The sequence below is a fragment of the Procambarus clarkii genome, chromosome 5 (assembly GCF_040958095.1).
Source record: "Procambarus clarkii isolate CNS0578487 chromosome 5, FALCON_Pclarkii_2.0, whole genome shotgun sequence".
Classification (NCBI taxonomy): Eukaryota; Metazoa; Arthropoda; class Malacostraca; order Decapoda; family Cambaridae; genus Procambarus; species Procambarus clarkii.
The window spans coordinates 12,122,203-12,136,146 of NC_091154.1; the positions used below are offsets into that span (position 1 = coordinate 12,122,203).

Below are 13,944 nucleotides of genomic sequence, written 5' to 3' on the forward strand. Positions count from 1 at the left end.
GGGTACGGTCCCCTCAGCGCTCAGGGGTACGGTTTACTCAGCGCTCAGGGGTACGGTCCCCTCAGCGCTCAGGGCTACGGTCCACTCAGCGCTCAGGGGTACGGTCCCCTCAGCGCTCAGGGGTACGGTCCCCTCAGCGCTCAGGGGTACGGTTCACTCAGCACTCAGGGGTACGGTCCACTCAGCGCTCAGGGGTACGGTCCCCTCAGCGCTCAGGGGTACGGTGCTCTATGTGCTTTATGTTGTTCTCTGGAATTCCTATTGTGTCTGGTTCCCTGAAGATTTCATTTTGTACAAACACACTTTGGAACTTTTCGTTTAATGTTTCACACATTTCCTTTCATTTTCCGTGAATCTATTTCACATTTTCAACCTCTGAATATTGTCCTTTACCTGCAATTTGTTGTTTATGAATTTATAGAATAGACCTGGTTCTGTTTTACATTTGTCTGCAATCCCTTTTTCAAAATTTCTTTCTGCCTCTCTCCTCACTGCCGTGTAGTTGTTTCTCGCATCTTTGTATCACTGGTATGTTTGGGGGTTTGGCCTCTTCCTGTATTAATTCCATTTTTGTGTCTTTTGGTCTCTGGCCCTCTCGCAATTTCTGTGTACGTGTGTACGCGCGCGCGCGCGTGTGTGTGTGTGTGTGTGTGTGTGTGTGTGTGTGTGTGTGTGTGTGTGTTTGTATTCACCTAGTTGTGTTTGCGGGGGTTGAGCTTTGCTCTTTCGGCTCGCCTCTCAACTGTCAATCAACTGTTTACTAACTACTTATTTTTTTTTTCACACCACACACACACACCAGGAAGCAGCCCGTGACAGCTGACTAACTCCCAGGTACCTATTTACTGCTTGGTAACAGGGGCATTCAGGGTGAAAGAAACTTTGCCCATTTGTTTCTGCCTCGTGCGGGAATCGAACCCGTACCACAGAATTACGAGTCCTGCGCGCTATCCACCAGGCTACGAGGCCCCCTTTGTGTGTGTGTGTGTGTGTATGTGTGTGTGTGTGTGTGTGTGTGTGTTTGTGTGTGTGTGTGTGTGTGTGTGTGTGTGTGTGTGTGTGTGTGTGTGTGTGTGTGTGTGTGTGTGTGTGTGTCTGTGTGTGTGTGTGTGTGTGTGTGTGTGTGTGTGTGCGTCTGTGTGTTTGTGTGTATACTCACCTAGTTGTGCTTGCGGGGGTTGAGCTCTGGCTCTTTGGTCCCACCTCTCAACTGTCAATCAACTGGTGTACAGATTCCTGAGCCTATTGGGCTCTATCATATCTGCATTTGAAACTGTGTATGGAGTCAGCCTCCACCACATCACTGCCTAATGCATTCCATCTATTAACTACTCTGATACTGAAAAAGTTCTTTCTAACGTCCCAGTGGCTCACTTGGGTACTAAGTTTCCACCTGTGTCCCCTTGTTCGCCTACCACCCGTGTTAAACAGTTTATCTTTATGTACGCTATGAATTGCTCTGAGAATTTTGTAGGTAGTGATCATGTCTCCTTTTACTCTTCTGTCTTCCAGTGTCGTGAGGTGCATTTCTCGCAGCCTGTCCTCGTAACTCATGCCTGTTAGTCCTAAGTACGTGTGTAACACACACGTACTTATGTGGTACGTATGTACTACATAATTGTAAGGCGTTTGCTGAATTAGAAAAGTCGGCTAGCAGTTCACCCTTAACGACACAATTAACTCATTACATAAAAAATACGTGGCTGTGCAACAGTGTGTGGGAATTGGGGAACTGGTGATCATTCAGACGACTGGTGAGGACCAACAATGACGTAGAAGGATGGCACCAGCGTCTGAATCAAAGGGCAGTGAGGGACAACTTGGCTTTATATATTTTAATCCCCTTACTGTACCGTGAGGCGTCCCTGGCAACCTTGCAATACCAACTGGTTTCTGATCAAAAGCTGAAGTCCAGTTGCCGCAAGGGCAATACAGAGAAACAGGAACATTGGTGGAAGCTTTGGGACCGTTACGAGGAAAAACAGATAAGCATCTCACAGTTACTCAAGGAATGTTCACGTTTTATCCCAGGAAGTTCCTGAACTAGAATTAGAAAACAGCAGTCTGTGTACTGGTTGTTATTTTACTTAAGTTAGTTGTAAATGATAATGTAAAAATAGCCACTGAGGTTTGATTAAGACTTTATGATCATGTAATCTATGTTTTGCTCCACTACTTACTGGCTGAGTATGGGGTGCATAACAAATAATAGCCTCCTTCGGCGGTGCCTTGTTTTTAAATGTGTTTCAAACTCACACTGTACCTTGTGCTACCTACTCCGTCAACTCAAACTTTGCTACAATGTACCTCTTAATATGTGTTACATACTCTCACAACCAATTGTACCTTCTTGTATATAAATAAAAAGATTTCAATTGTAAGGGGTATGGTTTGCACCTTGTTTTTCTAATAATAGAAACCTCCCCCCTTAACCTGACCACTTCCACGTGCTATATAGTCTTAATGTCTTGGCGCTTTCCCCCTGATAGTTCTCTTCCCTTCCTTTCCCTTCCCTGATAAGAGTTCGCTTTGTTAACAAACACAGTAATACAAACAGTGCGCTAAGCACTGTTAATGGAAGCGCTAAGCACTGTTAATGGAAGCGGTAATTATAAAAGAATACATACATAGCATATTTGCAATCTTGTGAAGCCACTATCAAATTACAATTAAATTTAAAATTTAAAAAATAACAGGGTAAGATTATATTTATGAGTAAAATTTTACTATGAAACTGAGGTAGATTCTTCCATAAATACTAAATCTGCTATAATTAGAGAATTATATGATCAAGTGCCATGTATTTATTCAGACGAGAACAGCAGCGAACACAAACCAGCGCATGTACGAACGAAAGGGTATGAATGTATAAAATTCTCAGTGAACGAAGTTGTTATCCGAAACTGCAGTCGACGGCTTGACCAGTCCCCCTTGAGGATTCCCCTTGTAGCCGGGATACAAGACACTCGGTACATTGACAACATCGCACACTAATATTTTTACCACTTCGGACACCAGCTTTCGACGTTTCGCATATGTGTACGTGTTCCATATTTAAACGACAATATAATGCTATTAACAATTAAAGTATTCTATTTAACAGGCATATAGTTATTAAATGAAGTTTAGTGATGTAATAGACATAATCCGGAGTTGGTAAGGACGCCGCCCGCCAGCGTAAACACAACACACCCGAATGCCCACAAACACGATACAACGCACAAAACACAACACTTCTGTCAGTTTTTGGATAAACTCCTTTTATATTTATTATGTGAGAGTTATACTTGTATATAATGATAACTATTATAGGTAAGCGCCTAATATTTAATATTAATTAATAAAAAAGAAGTCAGAAGCCACACGCTTGTCTGTACATGTCTTTTGTGTAAAAGTATTTTGGGCGCTCATGTACTTGTGCGCTAGCTGGCGTTCACAACTGTTCTCGCCTACAAGCATTAGAATTAAACAAACGAATTTATTTTTTCATTTATATACAAGAAGAGAAGGCTACCCTTGAGTCTGTAATATTCATCTGATCACTGGTCTCCCATTTGGTCCTCATTGCTTTATTTTACTATTATTGAATGTCAATAACCGTATTATGCAATTTCAATTTCTTCTATTTCTTTCTTTATTATGCACCCCATACCCATCCCGTGGGCGGTGGTGTAAAGGATTACAGAGGCACATAATCGGTTCAGGAACTGAACCCTCTAGTTCGTTTAGCTAAGCAAATAACAATTTGTAAAGCTGCCCACCCAACTGGGCGGCAGCTTTACAGTCATGTGCTCCACACCCACCCAACTGGGCGGCAGCTTTACAGTCATGTGCTCCACACCCACCCAACTGGGCGGCAGCTTTACAGTCATGTGCTCCACACCCACCCAACTGGGCGGCAGCTTTACAGTCATGTGCTCCACACCCACCCAACTGGGCGGCAGCTTTACAGTCATGTCCTCCACACCCACCCAACTGGGCGGCAGCTTCACAGTCATGTGCTCCACACCCACCCAACTGGGCGGCAGCTTTACAGTCATGTGCTCCACACCCACCCAACTGGGCGGCAGCTTTACAGTCATGTGCTCCACACCCACCCAACTGGGCGGCAGCTTTACAGTCATGTGCTCCACACCCACCCAACTGGGCGGCAGCTTTACAGTCATGTGCTCCACACCCACCCAACTGGGCGGCAGCTTTACAGTCATGTGCTCCACACCCACCCAACTGGGCGGCAGCTTTACAGTCATGTGCTCCACACCCACCCAACTGGGCGGCAGCTTTACAGTCATGTGCTCCACACCCACCCAACTGGGCGGCAGCTTTACAGTCATGTGCTCCACACCCACCCAACTGGGCGGCAGTTTTACAGTCATGTCCTCCACACCCACCCAACTGGGCGGCAGCTTCACAGTCATGTGCTCCACACCCACCCAACTGGGCGGCAGCTTTACAGTCATGTGCATGCATTACCTACAGTAAGCAAATTTTGGATACTTCGCTGAGATTTCGGGCAGCTCATCATTATGAATGAAGTACTTACACATTTCATTATGCAACTTTAATAAAGTTGTCCATCAGCATTTTGTGGTGTTCAGCTACCCTTATCTTCTGTATGTTCCTCACATTACCAGTATACACAAACATTGACATGTAGGGATATAGACTCTCAGGTAAGTTAGTAATTTAAATGCAGAGTAGCAGTCCTAGGCGTTCAATCCCCGACCGCCGTCCAAGTGGTTTGGCACCATTCCTCCCCATCCCATCCCAAATCCTTATCCTGATCCATTCCCAGTGTTAAATAGATGTAATCAACAGGCACTATATATATATATATATATATATATATATATATATATATATATATATATATATATATATATATATATATATATATATATATATATATATATATATATATATATATATATATAGTGCCAGTCTTGATAAGTCAGATATATTGTTTGTTAACACATTTCTCAACAATGAACAGTCAGTTTTATCAAGCTAACATATCCTAACACAACGAGTGAGAGTATTAACTGGTCTAATTATTTTATTAGACCAGTATATATTATTAGATTATACTGGTATAATTATATATATATATATATATATATATATATATATATATATATATATATATATATATATATATATATATATATAACTGAAAACTCACACCCCAGAAGTGACTCGAACCCATACTCCCAGAAGCAACGCAACTGGTATGTACAAGACGCCTTAATCCACTTGACCATCACGACCGGACAAAATGAGGTGATAGCCGAGGCTATTTGAACCACCCCACCGCCGGCACTCGGATAGTAATCTTGGGCATAGCATTTTACCAAATCACCTCATTCTTTGGGGCACACGTGAGGAACACAAATGCGAACAAGCCTGAATGGTCCCCAGGACAATATGCAACTGAAAACTCACACCCCAGAAGTGACTCGAACCCATACTCCCAGAAGCAACGCAACTGGTATGTACAAGACGCCTTAATCCACTTGACCATCACGACCGGACATAATGAGGTGATTCAGGCTTGTTCGCATTTGTGTTCCTCACGTGTGCCCCAAAGAATGAGGTGATTTGGTAAAATGCTATGCCCAAGATTACTATCCTAGTGCCGGCGGTGGGGTGGTTTAAAATAGCCTCGGCTATCACCTCATTATGTCCGGTCGTGATGGTCAAGTGGATTAAGGCGTCTTGTACATACCAGTTGCGTTGCTTCTGGGAGTATGGGTTCGAGTCACTTCTGGGGTGTGAGTTTTCAGTTGCATATTGTCCTGGGGACCATTCAGGCTTGTTCGCATATATATATATATATATATATATATATATATATATATATATATATATATATATATATATATATGTCGTACCTAATAGCCAGAACGCACTTCTCTGCCTACTATGCAAGGCCCGATTTGCCTAATAAGCCAAGTTTTCATGAATTAATTGTTTTTCGACTACCTAACCTACCTAACCAAACCTAACCTAACTTTTTCGGCTACCTAACCTAACCTAACCTAAAAAGATAGATTAGGTTAGGTTAGGTAGGGTTGGTTAGGTTTGGTCATATATCTACGTTAATTTTAACTCCAATAAAAAAATATTGACCTCAAACATAATGAAATGGGTAGTTTTATCATCTGATAAGAAAAAAAATTGAGAAAATATAATAATTCAGGAAAACTTGGCTTATTAGGCAAATCGGGCCTTGCATAGTAGGCAGAGAAGTGCGTTCTGGCTACTAGGTACGACATATATATATATATATATATATATATATATATATATATATATATATATATATATATATATAGAGAGAGAGAGAGAGAGAGAGAGAGAGAGAGAGAGATATATATATATATAGAGAGAGAGAGAGAGAGAGAGAGAGAGAGAGAGAGAGAGAGAGAGAGAGAGAGAGAGAGAGAGAGAGAGAGAGAGAGAGAGAGAGAGAGAGAAAGAGATGAAGACCGAGACAGAGAAATAGATATAGACAGAGTCAGGGAGAGAATGTTAGATACAGAGACGGATAGATAAGGATATGCAAAGTCAGTGAGAGAATGACAGAGATAGAGCGAGGAAAGAGACAGAGAGATAGGCTGACACAGAGAATGGCAGAAACGAGGAGAGGCAGAGACAGAGGGACAGGGACAGACGGACAGGGCCAGAGGAGGGACGGGGGGGGCAGTGGGAAAGGGACAGAGAGGGAGACAGGGACAGACACAGAGAGACAGGGTCAGAGAGGGGGACCGGGGGACAGAGGGAGGAGAGGGGGGCAGGAGACCAAGAGAGAGGGGACAGAGGAGAGACGGGATAGAAAGAGTGGGCAGGGGGACAGAGGGAGGGACAGGGACAGACAGAGGACAGGGACAGAGGGACAGGAACAGGGGGACAGAAAGGGCGGACAGGGGGACAGAGAGAGGGACAGGGGGCAGGGGAACAGAGACAGGGACAAGGGGACAAAGATGGATAGGGGTACTGGAGGAAAGGGAGGGGGACAGATGAAGGACAGCGGAGAAAGAGTGGGCAGGGGGACAGAGAGGTACAGGGGACAGAGAGAAGGACAGGGGGATAGAGATGGACAGGGGGACATAGAGGAACAGGGGGACAGAGAGTGACAGGGGGACAGAGAAGAACAGGAGGACAGAGAGGAACAGGGGGGCAGAGAGAGACAGAGAGAGGGACAATGGGATAGAGATGGACAGGGGGACAGAGAGATGGAAAGGGGGGACAGAGGACAGAGAGGGGGATCAGGGGGAAAGGGATCGGGGACAGAGGACAGAAAATGTGGGCAAGGGGACAAAGTGAGGGACAGGGGAACAAAGATGGATAGGGGGACAGGAGAAAAGGGGGGAGATGTATGAGGGGGGAATGTTTGCGAGAGATGGAGAAGGGGTATTTAGAACGGTAAGTTAGAGAGGGGACAACTAAGGCGCATCATTGAAAAGCAAATGAGCATCATTGCAGTAGCAGGAGCCACGCACATCTTCAGCCTGCGTTGTTGAGACATTGTCAATTAAGCGGTGTCCAATAACAGTATCTTCGGTATTTAAGCGATACCTTAAAAAATACTGGAAATATTCAAAGATATTAATCCAGATATTAATCCCCTTGTGCAACGCACACAAGAGGCAACAGCTTCTAGCTCTACAAGCGGCAATATAAAATAGAGAATAGGCGATTGTTTTCACTCATAGTGTAATAAACCCACGGACCCGCCCACCCGCTGAAGCCGTAAATGCCAAGACATTACTTCCGTTTAAAATTAAGCCGGAATAATCCTCAGGTATGTGGAGGATGTGGGAGGCCTTTGATCAACCGCCGACTTCCTTCCCCGTCGACGGGGCCATCAGCCCTCAGCCAAATTCATGTGAAACATGTATGTGTGTGTATTAAATATTTTAATTTATTATTTCCAAGATTTAGCTGTTAGCTCTTGGACCCCGCCTTTCTAAGCGTCAGTTGTCTAATGTACCGACTCTAGGCCTCTTTTCCTCCATTATATCTAAGCAACATATATTTTTATCTAACACACACACACACACATCCCCAAGATGCAGCCTTTAGCAGCTTCCTGACTTTCAGGTTCCTATTTACTGCAAGGTGAATAGAGGCATTAGTGTGTGTATGTTTGTGTCTGTGTGTGTGTGTGTGTGTACGTGTGTGTGTGTGCGTACGTGTGTGTGTATACTCACCTAGTTGTGGTTGCGGGGGTTGAGCTCTGGCTCTTTGGTCCCACCTCTCAACTGGCAATCAACTGATGTACAGATTCCTGAGCCTACTGGGCTCTATCATATCTGCATTTGAAACTGTGTATGGAGTCAGCCTCCACCACATCACTGCCTAATGCATTCCATCTATTAACTACTCTGACACTGAAAAAGTTCTTTCTAACATCCCAGTGACTCATTTGGGTACTAAGTTTCCACCTGTGTCCCTTTGTTCGCCTACCACCCGTGTTAAACAGTTTATCTTTATGTACCCTATCAATTGCTCTGAGAATTTTGTAGGTAGTTATCATGTCTCCCCTTACTCTTCTGTCTTCCAGTGTCATGAGGTGCATTTCTCGCAGCCTGTCCTCGTAACTCATGCCTCTTAGTCCTGGGACTAGCCTATTGGCATACCACTAAACTTTTTCAAGGTTCGTCTTGTGCTTGACAAGGTGTGTGTGTACGTGTGTAACACACACGTATTTATGTGGTACGTATGTACTGCATAACTGTAAGGCGTTTGCTGAATTAGAAAAGTCGGATAGCAGTCCACCCTTAACGACACAATTAACTCATTACATAAAAAAATACGTGGCTGTGCAACAGTGTGTGGGAATTGAGGAACTGGTGTGCATTTAGACGACTGGTGAGGACCAACAATGACGTAGAAGGATGGCACCAGCGTCTGAATCAAAGGGCAGTGAGGGACAACTTGGCTTTATATATTTTAATCCCCTTACTATACCGTGAGGCGTCCCTGGTAACCTTGCAATACCAACTGGTTTCTGATCAAAAGCTAAAGTCCAGTCGCCGCAAGGGCAATAAAGAGAAACAGGAACATTGGTGGAAGCTTTGGGACCGTTACGAGGAAAAACAGATAAGCACCTCACAGTTCCTCAAGGAATGTTCGCGTTTTATCCCAGGAAGTGCCTGAACTAGAATTAGAAAACAGCAGTCTGTTTACTGGTTGTTATTTAACTTAAGTTAGTTGTAAATGATAATGTAAAAATAGCCACTGAGAACTGATGAGTTGCCCAAGACTTTTGCTCGTAAAGAGGGAATTGATTACCAACTTGGACTGCCTTTGAGAAGCCTGAGGGCAGCAATATCCCAGGAACATCAACTAAATTTCGGAGACTTGAGGCAAAGTGAAATTCACACCAGTTACTCCATCTATCATCATTCTATTATGTAGGAAGAACTGCACGTCTATGGGTCATCCAATAATGTTAGCAGACTTCTAGATGTTACCACTGCTAGGCTTAGGCTCGGCTACAAGTACCTCTGGGAGTTTGTAACATCTGTTGATGTAGATTTGACTAAATGTAAACTCTGTCAGCAGAACTATTCGCATACTTTGCGTCATTATATAATGGAATGTGAAAAAAATCGCGGAATTTAGAGGTAACACCATCAATAGTGTCCAAGAAATGTGTAAGTACTTCATTCATAATGATGTGCTGCTCGAAATCTTAGCGAAGTATCCAAAATTTGCTTACTGTAGGTAATGCATGCACATGACTGTAAAGCTGCCGCCCAGTTGGGTGGGTGTGCAGCAAGACTAGTAACTGTGACTCACCATAGATGTAAAGTGCCTTGTATAGTGACTGTTGTGAGCCTCTTGTTGATCACTTGTGACACAAAGATTATTGATGTGTGTATTTGTGTAGGTGATTAGATATGTATGTGTATGTATATATGTATACGTATATATATATGGTCACTGCTTGATCGCAAGCGGGGATTTTTCTGGCGGGGGAGAAAGAAACAATTGCGCAGCGCGTTGCGCGGGCAGTTTGGGGCCTGTATAAATATGGGCGCACACTGGGGCTCTGCCTCACTCCGCCTGCCCTCGCCGCTGCCCCCGCAATTTACTCTTTGTTTAAGTTTCACGTTCAATTTGTTATTAAGGGACTATCAATTAGGATTTGTATTAATCTATTGCTTTGCCTCTGTGCCTTTAAGTTATTTTCAGCTAAGGTACGCTAGTTGCAGTGCATTCGGGTGGCCCCCCCCCCACAAATTTTCTTTTTCTCCTCCGGTTATTTCGTCCTATTACACTCGTTTCCCTCATTATATATTCTATTCTGAATTTTGTGCATTATATCTGACCTCCCATTCTTCATCGTATCGACAGTACATTAAGTTACATTTGGATGCTACCGAGAAGTTTAGCATGGCCTCGCGCACGGTGTCATGCAAAAAACTGGCCATTCGGCCTTCCTTTCGGCAAGCTCAAGCCAGTCAGTTAGCATGACGTCGGCCAGCTTCTGGTTGGCCAGCGCAGCCAGCATGCTGTTGGCCATAGGTCGCTAACGTTCTTTGGCCATCCGGCCTTCTGGGCTATTTTACTCTTCTTGTTCCTTCGCCATTGTTGTTTCCTACTACGTAATAGTATTCTATTTAATTTTACCTCTTCTATCATTAGGTTAGGGGCCCCTTACCTCCAACCGCTATTCCTTCCACTGCGCTCTGCCCGCTTGGCGCTCAATGCCGGTTTCTTCTGTTCCCTTTATTCGCAGCCACGACAAGCCGGAACCCCCCCCCCCCCCTTCACACCCTACTGCGGCGAGGAAGAGAACGCGAGCCGGATATTCCTCTGATCACCATCAACGCACGCAGCGGTGCCGGGATGCAGCCGCCCAGGGCCTACGTTATTACTATTATCTTCTCTTTATTTGCTGGGCTATATGGCAGTATTAATATTACTCCGTACCGTTACTGTCATTCCAGTATCATTTTATTAAAATATAAATTGTTATTATGGTTTGGTGTTGCTTTCTTAATTTCTTCCATTCTGCGGCACTTGCCGTCATCTGTTATTTACGATATTACATTGTATTCTTCATTGTACGATTATTTACGACATTGTATTCTTATTATTATCCTTATTACAGTTACTGAATGGCAGCTCCCTGCCGTCGATTTCACTTTGCTCCTGTTCTAAAGATGTTGCCGAAGTTCACGGCGTACTAGCTGCGGCTCGCAGACGCTCATTGACAACACAAGACTACACTCAGCGGCCACTCAAGGCAGACTCCTTGGCTTCTATCCAGCCCAATCACCCGTCTGGAGGCAGAGATGGGATAGAGACCAAGGGTAATGTTCCCCGCTCACATTCTACATCCGATTAGGACACAAGCATGTTATAGATTTGGCTTTAAGAATTGGTTCTTATTCCATTTTATTGTTTATGTATATGTTGCTTAGTTGTTATACCCTTTCTTGGTATATGTATTGTTTATATTCAAGATTTATAGTGTTTCGTCTTACCCTGTTATAGTTGCTTTGTGCCTCCTTGCTGTTCTACCGGTTTTCTCCCACCTTTGCTCTTAGCAAAGGTACTTCCCCCTTCCGTTTGCTGGAAGATTCTTAGATTTGTTAGCCCCCCTTCATTGCTACAGTATAATTATTCGGATGCTCTTTATTCATCCAGGATTGTTAATTAAGGTTTCTCTTAATTCCTGCTGCCGGGCTCCCTCCCCCGTTTTTCGTCTCCGTATTGATTCAGCTAGGGTTTCCCTCTCGTCTGTGCTCTTGCCTGTCATGATAACACTGCATGCCGCTTCTGCCCACCCTTACTGCCTTATATCTTTCAGCCCGGGGGAGGTGAGCTACGCGACAAAAAATCGACGCTCCGACTGGACCAGGTATCGCTTACATGGTCAGGAATCAACACTCTTCGGATCCTACAAGCGCTCCTGTCACCAGGCGAGATTTCTCCAGGATCCTACGCGCTGCCCTCTCGGCGCTAGGCTTGACTTCAGATGACTACGCTCCGCACCCAGCTGTCTCGGGACGGGCTCGCCACATCAGAAATAATGGCAAACGGCAGGCGGAAGAGTAGTGCTCACATCCTACGTCAGACGGGACGTTGTTGCTCTGCTACATTGAGTGCCTCACGCGGCCAGCTGGCACTCGCCCTTCGGGGGGGGGTCCGGCCGCTGGCCTGCGGTGGGGGTGCAGCGCCGGTCCCCAAGTGTCCCGCTGTCCGCAGCTAATACTTTGCCCAGTCTAGGTGCTAGTAAGCCCTACTTGTAGTCACACCCCCTTCTCCTTATCCATTAGGTCTTTTACGGCCTCTTGGCCGGGTACATTACGTGTTATGTGGTCTCTCACTTATTAGTTATTCTTTGTGTCCTGCCTGTTATATCCTAGTGTTATATAATTACTACACATTTGCACTCGGCCTTAATTCTAGTACCAGTTAACCTTTAGGTTTCTGCAGAATTAGTTTCCATGTCACTATAGGCTAAGGTCTCATACTTACTACGGGTGTACCTTTTATGTTAAATCTAGTCCTTGGAATTGTTACTGTTAATTCTTACTTTATATATTTACTTTATATATTTACTTTATATATTTTAATATAAACGTTATATAGTCCTTAAATTATATATTTTGAAACTTTATATATTTACATGTTCAATATTAAGTTTAATAATATCAACTTTGTTATAAGCCTATAATATAAACCGTGTTTAATATAAACTTTATATAATTACTTACTTTATATTTGAACTTTACACATTTACATGTTCTGCAGAATTTAATCTTCAATAAACTTTAACGCCCCATACTGCCAGTATCTTTCTCCCCCTGGTCAGAAAATGGTCACTGCTTGATCGCAAGCGGGGATTTTTCTGGCGGGGGAGAAAGAAACAATTGCGCAGCGCGTTGCGCGGGCAGTTTGGGGCCTGTATAAATACGGGCGCACACTGGGGCTCTGCCTCACTCCGCCTGCCCTCGCCGCTGCCCTCGCAAAACCCCACCCTCCCCCCCCTTTGCAAGCGGCTGCTTTTGTACCCCCGTCATGCTTTGCACAGTTGTCCCGGTTGTCTCCCCACTGCATGTGGGAAGGGGGGTGCAGCGCCGGTCCCCAAGTGTCCCGCTGTCCGCAGCTAATACTTTGCCCAGTCTAGGTGCTAGTAAGCCCTACTTGTAGTCACACCCCCTTCTCCTTATCCATTAGGTCTTTTACGGCCTCTTGGCCGGGTACATTACGTGTTATGTGGTCTCTCACTTATTAGTTATTCTTTGTGTCCTGCCTGTTATATCCTAGTGTTATATAATTACTACACATTTGCACTCGGCCTTAATTCTAGTACCAGTTAACCTTTAGGTTTCTGCAGAATTAGTTTCCATGTCACTATAGGCTAAGGTCTCATACTTACTACGGGTGTACCTTTTAAGTTAAATCTAGTCCTTGGAATTGTTACTGTTAATTCTTACTTTATATATTTACTTTATATATTTTAATATAAACGTTATATAGTCCTTAAATTATATATTTTGAAACTTTATATATTTACATGTTCAATATTAAGTTTAATAATATCAACTTTGTTATAAGCCTATAATATAAACCGTGTTTAATATAAACTTTATATAATTACTTACTTTATATTTGAACTTTACACATTTACATGTTCTGCAGAATTTAATCTTCAATAAACTTTAACGCCCCATACTGCCAGTATCTTTCTCCCCCTGGTCAGAAAATGTACATGTATGTATGAGAGTGTGTACATGTATATATAATATTAATAATTTTGTAACTAGCGTCACAAATTGTTATTTGCTTAGCTAAACGAACTAGAGGGTTCAGTTCCTGAACCGATTATGTGCCTCTGTAATCCTTTACACCACCGCCCACGGGATGGGTATGGGGTGCATAATAAAGAAAGAAATTGAATTGAATTGGTCTGATTAAGCC

At 43.8% G+C, this 13,944-nt stretch overlaps 1 long non-coding RNA gene across 1 annotated transcript in view; it reads left to right on the forward strand.

Moving 5' to 3' along the window:
- LOC138373299 (uncharacterized) overlaps positions 1-13,698 on the forward strand; it is a 111,740-nt gene extending 98,042 nt beyond the window's left edge. The window contains exon 2 of the long non-coding RNA XR_011231137.1: positions 11,126-13,698. This is a non-coding gene — a long non-coding RNA (uncharacterized lncRNA). The remainder of the gene's footprint in view (positions 1-11,125) is intronic.
- The last annotated feature ends 246 nt before the right edge of the window (positions 13,699-13,944 follow it).